The sequence below is a fragment of the Lissotriton helveticus genome, chromosome 11, assembly GCF_964261635.1.
Source record: "Lissotriton helveticus chromosome 11, aLisHel1.1, whole genome shotgun sequence".
Lineage (NCBI taxonomy): Eukaryota > Metazoa > Chordata > Amphibia > Caudata > Salamandridae > Lissotriton > Lissotriton helveticus.
Window position 1 is genome coordinate 470,302,685 of NC_136072.1, and position 14,769 is coordinate 470,317,453.

Sequence of the window (14,769 nt, forward strand, 5' to 3'; positions counted from 1 at the left end):
GGTTTTTTCCCCATCTTTTTAGCGAAGTGTTTGAGGGCAGTAATAGATTTGCAGAACAGGGATTTCCTTACTTTTATCGCCTCTATCCAGTTCCCAGCTTCATGGAATAATATACCAAGGTAGGAAAAGGTGGCGGTATGCTCAATAGGACTAGCATTAATGAACATCCGCCTCCTTCTTCTGCTCGCGCCAGGGCCACAATTCATGGAGAATGTCTTGGAGCATTTAATTTTTAGATCCAAATTAGCCATACAATTATTAAAGGATGTTACAAGGCATTGCAGAGCCACCGGGGTGCGAGCCATTAGGACCGCATCATCTGCGTAAAGTAACGCAGGAATTGATCTTTTGGCTACCCTAGGCATGTCACAAGTTGTTTCCACTAGGGCATTCTCTATTCCATTAATATATACCAGGAATAGGAAAGGTGCTAAAACGCAGCCCTGGCGTACCCCACGCCCAATATCAAAAGAACTAGTACATTCCCCTTTTTTGCCATAACGCACTGTTGCGATGGCACCTGAGTACAAGTCCTTTAGAAAGGCTATTATGTTGCCTTCTACACCAAGAGATTCCAAAATATCCCATAGTTTGCTGTGAGAAACAAAGTCAAACGCTGACGTCAAGTCAACAAAAGTGAAGTAGATGGGTTCACATCGTGCCTTAGTATATTTCTGCTGTAACATAAACACGTTTAAGCCCTGATCTACAGTCCCCAGCCCCTTTTGGAACCCGTATTGAAGATCGCTAATTATAGAGTTGTCATCCGACCATTCTTGTAGCCTACCTAATATTACTCTGCCTAATATTTTTACCGTACTGTCCAATAGGGAAATAGGACGATAGCAGGTAGGGTTTTGTCTGTCCCCTTTTTTAAAAATTGGAACAATAACAGACATAAACCACGATGGGAGTAAGTTCGTCTTTAAAGATGCATTAAATAGTTGTACTAATAGTGGGGCCCATAAATCAACATTATTTTTAAACAGGTCGGGAGGTATGCCATCTGGACATGGGGCTTTACCGCCCCGTGTTGCTTTGAGGCTCTCAGTTATTTCTTTTAGAGTAAGTTTAAGATCCAAGCCATTCACTTTCATTTCCCCCTGATTGGGTATTGCGGGAATCCGCTCAACAGTTGAGGTACTATACAGGCTAGAATAATATCCCACCCAAGAGTCCTCAGTGATGGCAATTTCAATACGTGCTTTTCTTGAGTCAAGAAAGGGAGCATTAACTGCTTTCCAAAAAGCACAAGCATCCTTACTCAGTGAGGCTTCACAGAGCTTTTCCCAGGCTTCAGTTTTGATTGCCAGTTTCCTTTTTTTCAGTGCATATTGGTAGGATTTCCTCGCCTCCCTAACCCTTAAGGGATTTCGGGGGACAGCATGTAAAGCTCCCTTAAGCTCAGAAAGGGCCTTTGTGCACGTGAGATCAAACCATTTTCCCGTCTTTTCCTTAGTTGATTTAGAGGCCACCCAGAGATTGCCCTTAATATGGGAGACAATAACCTTGAACTGCTCAAGAATCTCCTGATTAGACGTACTTTCATCCAGAATAGTCAGGAAACTAGGCAAGCACTCGGTTACCAGATTGTTTAAAAAATCATTTGGGACTACCCTATCCCATTTTAATGCATAGCCATTTTGTTTTGCCATACTAATGTCAGTAATGTTCTGCGTAGGTCTCCTCTCTATAGCCACCGCTCGAAAGGGATTTCTGATCTCCATAATTATCGGGTAGTGATCGCTAAAAGGGGTATCAAGGGTCCAGCACCTCATAACCATATGCCTGTATCTAACAGAAGTTATTATAAAATCTATTATAGACAAAACACCCCTCCCATTAAACGTAGGGGAAAAAGGGAGCTCAGTTTGGCCGATTTCATTTGCGTATCCTAGATCTTCAGAGTGAAGAATCTCATTCAGCAAGTCTCCGCAAATAGAATGTTTAAAATGAGTTAGATCAGTATCCGGATCCATCATAAGCCCACATGCTCCTTTCTGACTTTTCTTACATATAGTACAGTTAAAATCACCCCCCCAAACAACCCAAACATCCCTAGAATTTTTGTCTGATTCATTATTTATATCATTACCTAACATCTTTAGGATCGGTTCCAAATCAACAGGCGGTATATTGTTATAAAAGTTTATGATTAAAAGACACAGTTCTTTGCTTACTGCAATCCTCAGTAGCTGATAGTAAGGGTTATGGGAAAATAGGTGAATCTTCTTACAATTTAGGGAATTAGATATAAACGTCGTCAGTCCCCCTTTCGCCCTACCGTGGTGAACCTCCACTGCAGGTGTGAAGAAGGTTTTATAGCCTGCGAGGTGGAGAGGCTCTAAGGTCCAAGTTTCTTGTATGCAGAGAATTTCCATCTCTTCTATTGTTTTTAACCAGATGGGATTCAGTAATTTTGACTTGAGCCCTGCCACGTTCCAGGACATTATACTGACAGTTTCCCTATTTAGTGTATTAACTGGTAAGCATTGGGCCATTACTGTGAGTAAATCATTAGTAGTAGTTCCTATTTCCTGTGGTGGTGAGTATCCCAAAGGTGCAATGAGGGGAGTTACAATCTTAGGATTTGAAGGGGGACCGATGCTAGATATTACATCAAGACCGTTTCCAGGAATGACTGGGTTGGAAACTGGGGTTGGGGACAGTCAATCAACCCCGTCCAGTCCTTCTAGACAATTGAATCGGTTATGATGAAGGAAAGGTGTCTCCGGAGGTTGGTAAAAGGATCGTGCAACATACCCCCGATGTCTAGCCCTCCGTTCAACCCTCGTCCAATTCCCTTTGGTTAAATCGAGGTGGATATGGGTGGGGGGGAAGAAAAAGGACACTGGCAGAGTCTGTATGGTGGAGTCAGGAGATCTATTTGACCCCGCACATATGTGTAATACAGTCCTAGGGTCTCGAAAACTCACCAGGATGCAGTCCCCAATTATTGATTTTCTAGTTTTCCCCAACCACGGTACCCTTCTCACCATGATAATCTCATTGTTAAAATGGGCCGGGAGAGGTCTATTACAATTCAACCATTTGATAATTTTCCTTTTGAGTAGGTGGAAGTTCTCGCCTTCGCCCTCTTCCAGAGGGGGAGCACCCGCCATAACCACCGTTAGCCTATTGGCCTCAGGTGGCAAGTCGGGTCTCCGTGGTCTAGGGACAGGCTTTTCAGCGAACGGGGGAGCTATACTAACATTAGGTACAGCTCCATCCAAGGTAGTCAAAGGGGGAACTGGACCGACTGGTTGTGAAGAAGGGATATTGAGTTTACTAGATAGTGTAGGAGCTAAGTTGGAAGTAGAAGGTTGTGAAAGGGGGGCAGCAATAGCACCCAGGGGAGGTCCTGCGTTAGTTGAGTGCTTTTGAATATTAGTAGGACAGTTGGGAGAGGAATTAGTTTCGGGGGGTCTACCCTGACTGATTATTGGCTGAGGTTTTCAGACTGCTTATAGTTGCCTCCAAGATAGTGAGTCTGATCTCCACTTTCTTTAAACTGTCAGTGATAGGAAGAAGCAATGATCTAAGCAAAAATTCTATATTCCCTATGGAGGTAACGGGGGCAGAGGTATTATATAGTTTATCTCCAGGGACATTTACTGGGTCAGTGGTAATAGTAGCCTTATCAGGGAGAACTTTATGTGCATCCAGTATTATCCTATCCGGAATCAAAGGGGGCTTAAGGACTCTTCCGAAATCGGAATGGGAAATTTTAGTTTTGCCCTGCCCTCCCCTCGCTTTCCTTCTACGCTTGTTTGGTGGTGGACCGTGCCGCTCAACCACAACTACCTGCTTCGGCTTAGTTTTCCTTATTTTAGCTATGGTGGAGGTTTGAGTGACTAAGTCGACAGTCATACTGGTAGGGCTAGAAGGAGTGGTAACATCAGGGGTCTTTTCCGTGATTGAGCCCGGGTTAAAAATTTCATCCCGCAATAGAAGAGGGACATCATCCTGGGGTGATAACTCATGGCTAATGTTAAGGGGACCTCCCTCTTGGGAGATAGGGTAGGGAACGATATTACCCAGAGGCCTATTTTTCATATTTTCAATAGAGCGTCGGCGCTCTGCCCTACGCTCCGACAGGGTGTTCTCCTTATCCACATCTCCCACATCGCCATGTGTCCGTGAGAAATAATTATCAAGAGTCCCGTTTCTAAGTCCCCCCGCCTTCGCCGGTGTTCCCTCCATAGCCGATGTCGACATGTCCACTACCTAGATCAGGGTCCACTGACACAGCCGAAGACGTGCAGACGTAAGAGATTGGGCCCAGCCCGGCCTCCGTCGGCCCCGGACGGCCACAGACGGTCCCGCCCTTGTCCCGGGCTTCTCCCGGCGCGCACCCGCTCGCTCCCGCGAAGCGGTAGCACTGGTCACCTTTAAACAGTAATACAGCAGTCTCATAGGCTGATAGGCGGGTGGGCGTGGCCAGCGGGGAGAGCAGCCCAGGTGTGACAGATTGGGCGCGCAGGGACTCCTGGACACTGGAGTCCCTGCCTGTGTGCTCGCAGCCCCGCCGACGCTGTCACCTGCCCCGCGTTCCTCCCAAGAGAGTTCCCAGACAGTCAGCAGCTTCTCCAGTCAAAGAGCGCTGCGGGACCCGCGGAGCGGGTCCGGCGAGGCGCTGGGGTGATCCTCGATGCAGACACTAGCTGGGAGACTGCAAACGAACCAAGGACCAAGTAAGGGCTATGAGCTGCTCCAGAAGGGTCCCAGTGGGCCGGAGGCAAGGTCTGAATTTCACTCCGTTGGCGGGGGGCGTGGCCAGCGGGGAGAGCAGCCCAGGTGTGACAGATTGGGCGCGCAGGGACTCCTGGACACTGGAGTCCCTGCCTGTGTGCTCGCAGCCCCGCCGACGCTGTCACCTGCCCCGCGTTCCTCCCAAAAGAGTTCCCAGACAGTCAGCAGCTTCTCCAGTCAAAGAGCGCTGCGGGACCCGCGGAGCGGGTCCGGCGAGGCGCTGGGGTGATCCTCGATGCAGACACTAGCTGGGAGACAGCAAACGAACCAAGGACCAAGTAAGGGCTATGAGCTGCTCCAGAAGGGTCCCAGTGGGCCGGAGGCAAGGTCTGAATTTCACTCCGTTGGCGGGGGGCGTGGCCAGCGGGGAGAGCAGCCCAGGTGTGACAGATTGGGCGCGCAGGGACTCCTGGACACTGGAGTCCCTGCCTGTGTGCTCGCAGCCCCGCCGACGCTGTCACCTGCCCCGCGTTCCTCCCAAGAGAGTTCCCAGACAGTCAGCAGCTTCTCCAGTCAAAGAGCGCTGCGGGACCCGCGGAGCGGGTCCGGCGAGGCGCTGGGGTGATCCTCGATGCAGACACTAGCTGGGACACAGCAAACGAACCAAGGTCCAAGTAAGGGCTATGAGCTGCTCCAGAAGGGTCCCAGTGGGCCGGAGGCAAGGTCTGAATTTCACTCCGTTGGCGGGGGCGTGGCCAGCGGGGAGAGCAGCCCAGGTGTGACAGATTGGGCGCGCAGGGACTCCTGGACACTGGAGTCCCTGCCTGTGTGCTCGCAGCCCCGCTGACGCTGTCACCTGCCCCGCGTTCCTCCCAAGAGAGTTCCCAGACAGTCAGCAGCTTCTCTAGTCAAAGAGCGCTGCGGGACCCGCGGAGCGGGTCCGGCGAGGCGCTGAGGTGATCCTCGATGCAGACACTAGCTGGGAGACAGCAAACGAACCAAGGACCAAGTAAGGGCTATGAGCTGCTCCAGAAGGGTCCCAGTGGGCCGGAGGCAAGGTCTGAATTTCACTCCGTTGGTGGGGGGCGTGGCCAGCGGGGAGAGCAGCCCAGGTGTGACAGATTGGGCGCGCAGGGACTCCTGGACACTGGAGTCCCTGCCTGTGTGCTCGCAGCCCCGTCGACGCTGTCACCTGCCCCGCGTTCCTCCCAAGAGAGTTCCCAGACAGTCAGCAGCTTCTCCAGTCAAAGAGCGCTGCGGGACCCGCGGAGCGGGTCCGGCGAGGCGCTGGGGTGATCCTCGATGCAGACACTAGCTGGGAGACAGCAAACGAGCCAAGGACCAAGTAAGGGCTATGAGCTGCTCCAGAAGGGTCCCACACTCATATAACCAAGATATACACCATACTCGCAAAAACATATGTATCAACAGGAGAGATGCCCAATATATGATAAAAGTACCATAACACATTATTTAATCATTATTATAGCAATTACCATGTTTTTACGTGTACATATTGCTTCTTATCACTCTGAAGGTGCCTTTACACTGTTGCTCCATCACATTATACGTGGAAATTACACAGTTGGTAATTTTGAGTGCTACCTAGAACAACGCTATAAAAGTTACTTTACTTTAATCATAGCACGAACAATCTCCACCTAATGCGAAAACTACAATACTTGGCCAAAGTTTGGATAATCACTTACTTGCAAAAACCATTTAGGAATTAGTAGCACGTTATTAACATTATTAACAGCGCCACGAAACCAGAAAACACCAGTAGCAAGCGCCTGGCTCCGCACTCCTGATCCACTGGTATAATCTTCTTGGCGCACTGAATTACTGAAGCCGTGCAGCTCCAGGGAAGTGCAGAGCTCTTTCATCCCTGTCCGTCCCGAGCCTGATGTTTGGCACCTCTCCCGGCTACCAACACACTTTTGCAGCCGGATTTCTGATACATTTGTTTCCGGCGCCTTTTAATAATGAATGCGAATAACTGAGACAAAAGAGGGACTCCGGGCTGAGCGTGGGTGCGAGGAGCACGACCAGAAGAAGACCTCTGCCAAGCACTTTGCCACCCTGGCCAGTTTTAGGGTCCCTGCGCTCTAGTGGCATAATTGGTGAGACCCTTACTGCACCTCACATGTACACTCCCTTGGCAGTGCTGGGGATCCCTGCACCTTGAGAGAGGGGCTTAACGACGGCGAGCCCTGCCCTCTTCTGCACCTCACGCAGGGCTGTTTCTAGGTTATTTTGCCGCCCTCCCCCTTTTGCCGCCCTAGGCAGCCGCCTAGTCCTGCCTAATGGTAGAAACGGCCATGTGGACGAGTTAAGTAGGTCTGAGCACACATTTTTGAGGGATTTGGTGATGCTTACCCGTAACACCCCATCAACACCTTTAATTTATGACATGGGTAGGCGACCGTTTAGAGCCATTGCTAGGCTGCGCCCACTGCTTTATGGGCTCGCCTAAGGCGTACTGAAGAGCTTACCAACTACGCCTCAGCTCTAACAGAGGTAATGAATTTGGATGTGGACCATAGGGAAAAGTGGATATCATATGTGAAGAAAACTATGAAGCAACCTGGCCTTAAAGAATCATGGGATACCCAAATTCCCCCAAGCAAGGTGGAACTTAAGCGTTATTATTGGGATTGGATTGATAGCCAAGAGCTCAGAAGCCAATTATGGGGAGATTGACAGAGGATTTCCTTATGTTTAAGCAAACTAGAAGCTTAGAGCCCTACCTAGATGTGATCTAGGTCTCACAAGATTGGACTCTGTATATTCAGTTTAGGTTCGGCACGCTCCCTGTTAATACCCTAATGGCAAAGTGGCACACAGCTGAGAACACAACAGAGAGTTGCCCCTGCTGTTGAGCCCCGGTTGAGTGTGTTGCTCATGTTTTGTTTGCTTGCCCTGCTTACAACAAAGCAAGGATCAAATGGTTAAAACAAATATGCAGTGACATGGGCACCCGGGATCACCGGTTTGCTCTGTGCATTTTAAAATCTGACCATAGTGTTTTATTCGCATGTGGAGTGGCCAAGGGGCATATTACCAACAACTAGCGATAATTTTTGTCTCTAACTTGTTTAGAGACAAAAATTATCGCCGCACATCGGCGATTTTTATCGCAGATAAACCTTGCTATTAGCAAGGTTTATCGCGAATGCGATAAAAAACGGCCGCAATGCATGAATATCGCTGAAAAGTCAGCGATATTCATGCATTATCGAGCAAATGCTCTTAGCCATGTTATCCACCTCCCATTGGATAACATGGTGAAGAACTGCTCAGGGCAGGTGTTAGCTTTTGGAGATATTCGCGCTTAGCGCGAATATCTCCAAAAGTTGGTAATAGGAGATAGCGATGTTAGCGACTGTTTCCAGTCGCTAACATCTTGGCACGCCCACTTTGCATGTCATTAGTGATAAATATCACTGACATGCAAAGCGGGGCCCAAGATGGTCGCTATCTCCTATTAGCTGTCACTAACTGGTGTTAGCGACAGCTTGGTAATAGGGAGATAATTTTATCTCCGCTTTCTTGGCTTTTAAAGCCAAAAAAGTGGAGATAAACCCCTTGATAATATACCCCCAAGTTTTTAGGTCAAGCTTGGTTAGTTAGAATCAAAGCCCTACGTGGTGTGACTCCAAATTAAAAGTGGTGGCTAGCTTGCCAAACTGCCTGCTAGACTCAGGCACGCACTCCTATAAATGATTTACAGTCTATTCATTATACTTTAAACAAAACCTTAACCAAAATTAGCATTTAAAGTTCATTTATTGTTTAGTTAATGAATGTATCTTATTCAATACTCCATTGAGGAAACATCCTTTCCTTGATGTGTACAAAAACAGATTTTCATGCATAATATTCAATTAGACATAATAACAAAAACAATTCTCTTATTTAAACGTTGCAGATGTTAATAGCCCAATGCATTTCGGGACATATCATTGTCCCTCCGTCAGGGGCAGCACTGTAAGTAAAAAAACATAATGCAAATCAATACATGATGCGACACATCAGTGGATCTACATGCACAATTATGCAAATTAACTACTCAATGTAACTTAATACAGGGTCATCAAATCAATATCTATTAATATGTGCTTACTATACATTTTAAGTAGTGTCTGATCGTGACTGTAAACAAACGTGTAAAAGAACCATCACCTGTTTGCACACTATGAATAGAAACCTACATAAATTCAACTTACTTAGAGTTATGGATCAAGGACACTCATCGAATATTAGAGTTCGGGAGTGCATCAATAATTACGTTCACCACTGTTCTGCATAATAAGAGTAATCTCCTGTTAAACAACCAGAGCCAAATGCTTGCAAAAAGACGTTAATTATACGGAAGAATAATTGCACTTACTGAGAAAGCTTTATTCCAATGTCGCTCCACCTGAGGGTACCAAACCAAAATACAGACTATAAATCAATATTCAGATTAGCCCAATCCTCTATTTTAACTATAAGCAAACATGTTCTCACGTACCGTGAATGATAGAGACAAACTCTCCCGTGGAGATCTCAGCCCGTTGTTTAACCAGCTTCAATTCGGTATTGTTCCGCCTAAAGGGCAAAGACACCAAAGTTCAAGCGCAAGCACTTTGAGTAGATACGTCAAAATCGCTCGCATTACTCTCAATCTGCCATAATTTACAGATACCATAAAGTGTGGATACTGGTATTCGCATCTAATCCTCAGTACAACACCATAAACACCTACCCCTTTGTTGCTCTCACCGTCATGCGACGTAACGTGTTTGCCACCATGACGAAACTGCGCTTATGTACAACTTTGAACTAATTTCCTTAGCCTATGTCACCGTACAGTTGTCATGGTAACCGCTCAACAGCGGAACTTAAACGCAGGCGTGACTTTGTAGAGACCAACCACTTTGTCATTTCATTGGTTCCATGCAACTTCCTCGAAGTAACCAACCAACATCAAAAGTTAAACGCGGGCGTGATTTTGTAAAGATAAAACACTTTGTAATTTCATTGGTTCCCTTCTACATCCTGGAAAGTAACGTCACTGCGTGGTGGCCATGGCAACCACTTAACGGCGAAAGTTCAACAGGAGAGAAACTTTATAAGAATGAGCCGTGGCAAAATACAGCGGGTTCCCTACCAGTATCATCATGTGACTCCAAATTAGGCAATTGTGACTTTAGAGGCAGTTAAAAAGCTGTGTTACATAATATGTGCTAAAACCACCGATCACTTGGGTTGTTCTATAATTTTTGAATACCGCTTATGATGGATATAGCACTAGCACTTTATGTACTGATTATTGTGACGGACAATGCCCTTTTATCTTTTTTTTTTTGTATTCTTATTATGACTATTTAGTACCTGGGTGGAAGGGACTCGTAGAAAGCGACATGTACATATTCTTATTAGACTAATGCTTTTAGTGAAACTTGTTTTATGCTTTTTATCTTAACACACTGCTAGTAATGTCATGCCAAGATATTTTTAAACAAACTTTTGTATCTAAAGACCTTTTTTACCACTGAACATATATCGTTTTATTGTATGAATGTCAAATAATGTTTTCATGATACATGTTGTCGAATAAAGCTATTTGAACTGAACTGAACTGAAATTATATACTCGTAGCTGAGATTATATTCACTGTGTGCCTTAGCTTCATTAACATTAGTGAAGCATTTAAATGTATTAATGAAATGTATTCATTGTAGAGACTAGAGATTTATACATGTGTGTACTAATGTTCAGTTTAAATGTGTAAGTATACATTTTTCATTCATGCTTTACACTTACACTTCAAGGTGTATTTACATGGGTAAATATGAATTCTTTTACCAATGTTTTACATTTATTCTTAAAGTTACACATTTGCAGGTATAACTATGTATTCAAAGTGCACATTATATACTTAGTTGAATTAGCCTGACTACAGGCCTCAGTTGAAATGCATTTAGCTTTTTTCCAGCATGTTTTCTCTTTCTTTGCATGTGTATTATTATGATTCTCGTTAGGTAGAGAAATGCTTATTGTCTGTATTAGCCTACTGATAGAGAGGCCTGAAGGGAAGAACTTGGCGGTGAACGTGTAAAAGTAATGGTCGAAAGATCACTTCTGTCCATCATGTATCAGGATGTCAAGATGTTCAAGGTTGAGAACAGCAGTCCCAGTTCGGTGCAATGAGAAACTGAAGTGATGATGTAGATGCACTTGAGTAAATGATTTGATTGGCGTTTGGTAGTGTGAAAGGAGATAAGGATGTTTCCGAATCTCTTGTTACTTTAAAATTGGTGTTATCACAGCTGGAAGGAGCTGAGATTCTCTTAGACTTAGAGAGGTGCAGACATTTCTGCTTGCCTTATTCTGGCAAGTGTGAAGGATTATGCAAAACACTTGCTTCCTTTTTCCACTGAAGTCTGATCATGCTGACACCTTTTATGCTCCCAAAATAGATACCCTTACTTAGGGTGACCAGAATTTCAAAACCAAAAACCGGGACATTTCACAAAAATAGAAGAAGGACTACAATTTTACTTGAAACGAGCGCACAGAATGACAGCGCTCCTCAGCAGAGACGTACACAAGAGGCAGTAAGAACATAAATAAAATACATTTTTAAAGCCAGTAGCATGCTTTCTTAACAGCTGCTGACTATTCCTGCTTTGCAAAACCTAATAAAGGCACCTTCCACCGTTGGTGAAAAACCGTGACTGTCCGGGCAAATCCGCAACGCATTGTCCTCCTACCCTTACTAGATGGCCCTATACTTGACTTATGTTAGAAGAGAGAAGGGAAGTTCCTTTATGGAACACCTGTTTGCTGTAAACTGTTTCTTTATTGCTGTGTCTATCATAATTTGGTATTTCATTCTATTGCGCCTTGACCTACTGAGATATTTCAGCTTCTCCATTACACTGTTGCATTTATTGAACTTACTTTTGGTTGGCATATATACTGGATTGATTGGTAATCCAAATGAAGACTCTAACTATATTCAGTGATTCCTGGTCCTTAATGTGGAGTCACATTGGCTTCACAAGTTAGACATTTATTGTTGACGTCTTCTCCCTTTCAGTGCTTCCTGTAAACCAACAAAGGTCCATACAACTAATGGGAAAAATTCTTTGACAACGTGACTGAGAGATTACGTTGCAAGGCCCAGCGCTGTTTTACCTCCGAGGAGCTGCGCAATAGGTCACTGGCACTGGAACTGGCAGGAATGGCTCTTTTGTGCTCAGCAGAAGAGTGGGGGCTGTGGGCTTACTTTTTGACTTGGCTGTGTTAAATCCTGCTTGACAGTTTACCTATAATATTGAAGGCACACTTGAAAGGACGTGAACTGGATGCCAAAGACAATTCTTGTGTGTCCACTGTATTGTTGCTGGAAAACCCTGATTTTGTTTTTACCTGACTTCTGTATCTGGTTTTATTGGGGGTGCAGTGGCTGTTTCAACCAGGATTTTGGTGTTGAAAGTGGGAGGACATTAGAGGTAAAACAGCATATTCTCCACGCATCCCCAGCACTCAGAATCCAAGTTTAGTGTGGCCGAAGACTAACCCCATCTTGAAAATGCCCAAAGAATTATTTTTAATTATATAAACCATTTATAATTTAATATTCAACTTTCTTTCTATTTATTGATATTTTTTAAAGTTATAATTTCAAAAATATATTTTTGGAAGTTAACAAATTAACGTTTATGTTTTATGTTCCATATTTTTTAAATATAGTAATTGTTTAAAAAAAAGGTTGTTTTATTTTAATTGTAATAATGTGAATTATAATGGAATATATATACTTAGCCCTATAACATGGTTCCTGCCAAAGTAGTGGTAAAGGTAGCACACACACCAAGTTGTTGGTGCATGACAACACTCCATCTGCCTCATCCGCTGCATTTTGACAACAATAGGCCATTAATCACGTAAAGATTCATGAGTGTGTGTGGTCTTTACCAATACTTTGGTAGGAACACTGTTATTTGGATGCTGGTTCCTCAAACCAGTCATGTGCACCACCCCCATAAGGGTTGTATGGGGATCTGTGAGTGAGGATTCTCTTGGATGCTTACAATTATAATGTTGATAGGAACACAATATGTTGGTAGTCAGTGTTTTTATCCTTGAACCCCTTCGCCGTGGCGTGAATTGCGGCGCGGGGGGTGAGGGTGAGTGTGGCGCTGCTGTGCTCGTGACGGAACCACGCCGTCATGAGTCACAGGCGGCGTGTGCTCATGATGGCGTGGTTCCGTCTTGGCCCCGCCCGCTCATTAATTCGCCCGAACAGGCGGGGAATTAATGCCGCGTGGGAGGAGCGGCAGCCGCATGACGGAACCACGCCGTCATGAGCACACGCCGCCCATGGCTCATTACGGCGTGGTTCCGTCATGCACACACAAAGGGTTAAATTATATGTGTCTTAAGTTGATATTTCCTTGGTCAATTTTTTTACCACAATATTTTTGTCATACATCAATCAGAGAATGCTTTCTGGGTGAACAGAGGCCAAGGGAGAAGTTGATAGTTTTTTGCACTCCCTAAAAAGTTAATGAGGATTACAGCTGAAGTGGAGAATGTTGACAATTAGCCATTAAAGGGCTTTGCGGGAGTATAGTCCATTTACACGCCTCGATGAAGGGATCCCAGCAGCTCTCCTTACGATGGACCCTATAATTGGTATCACGCATATTCATCCTCCATAGTTGCCACCGCCTCTGAACAAACTCCAAGGAGAAGATACATGGAGGGAGTGAAAGCTGCTATGACCCAAAGAGGAGACTGCTTTGAATCTCAGCCAATGTCAGTCACTGAAATAAATTCAACTATGGTGACAGCAGCCACCACGGACAACTTCAGCATCATTGCAGATGTGCCTGCTTGGAAGATGTTACTGGGACAATAGCCTAAAGCTTAATTTGTGGCTCTGGCTAATAAATATCTCTTAGACTGAAGAAGAGTAGGCAGGAAAAGATAGAGAGTGGCAGAAAGTCTCGGATAGACTGAAGACACAACTGAGTTTTTCAAACCACACCAGTGCTGTAAGCAATGAATCAACCATGGCCTTGTGGGCAATGCCCTGCAATACCGGTACTTGGGGCAAAGTTAATGCCTAATGCCTAATGCCGGCAGTCACTGTTTCATGCTACTAATGGACTATGTTGTGTGAGAACAGAACTTGAAACTTTGTCAGTAATTTGTTTAATGCAGATACTTCTACTGTATTTGTCAGTAACTGTTTTCTTTTGGGTGTCAGTAATTGTTTTCTTTTGGGTTTACTTAATCGGATTTTGAAGGGGAATTGTGCATCATGACCCTCTTCACAGAGACAGCTTGGTTTTTAGGTCTCGGCCTATTCCATTCCGCAAGGAATGAATAGGACGAGTCTATTGTGGTGAAACTAAGAGTTAAACTAAAGCGGTTTTCCTCGAGTGCATGAGTTCTCGTGACCGGGCTTTTATCCGAGCCGCCTGCCTCCGAGAGCTTCAAATTAAAGCCATCTGTTGCTTCCCCAGCGCACTCGGCCTCACTTCTCCTCCCCCTAATTAACACACACTTCTTTCCGGCAGCGAGGCCGTGCTTCAAAGGGATCCGCTCCCCCGCCCCTAAAAGCTTCTGTCGGCGATGTTCTTTCATTCACAACATCTCTAGTAATTTTGTTCATATTGAATCCAGGCAGGAGTTTCTTTGAACCATAATACATTACAGTTAAACATTCGTTTCTGTCTTCATGCAGTAGCTGTGTTCCGTTTTCAGTCCTCATTGTCATTGTTTCCTGCTTGCAAGCGCTTCTCAGTTCACCAGTGCCTCTCGAAGTGGAGCTGCATTACACGTTTCAATTTGTATTTTGTTTCCATTATAAACATTGCTTTTATGATGCTTCTACAAGGTGTAACCCATTTCCAGTTCTCCTTTAGAATCAATATGATATATATTAGTAGTTAGTATGTGTAAACTGGATAACATGTAACATGTAAGTTGGAGAGAAACAAAGCGCTGTTTCTAGGACCATATTGCTTTTCTGAATGTAAGGTCTCTTTAAAATGCATTTCACCCATCTGCATC

The 14,769-nt window shown here is 45.0% G+C and overlaps 1 protein-coding gene across 6 annotated transcripts in view; it reads right to left on the reverse strand.

Moving 5' to 3' along the window:
- Positions 1–14,769, reverse strand: part of LIMS2 (LIM zinc finger domain containing 2) — a 470,048-nt gene that overhangs the window by 315,226 nt on the left and 140,053 nt on the right. For 2 of the 6 annotated variants that reach the window (XM_078666055.1, XM_078666053.1), the window contains 2 exons: positions 9,209–9,285; positions 9,086–9,115 (listed from right to left, as the gene is read on the reverse strand). The exons of the other annotated variants lie outside the window; for them this stretch is intronic. The gene's annotated coding sequence lies outside the window, so the exon portion shown is untranslated. The remainder of the gene's footprint in view (positions 1–9,085; positions 9,116–9,208; positions 9,286–14,769) is intronic. 6 annotated transcript variants of the gene reach the window in all.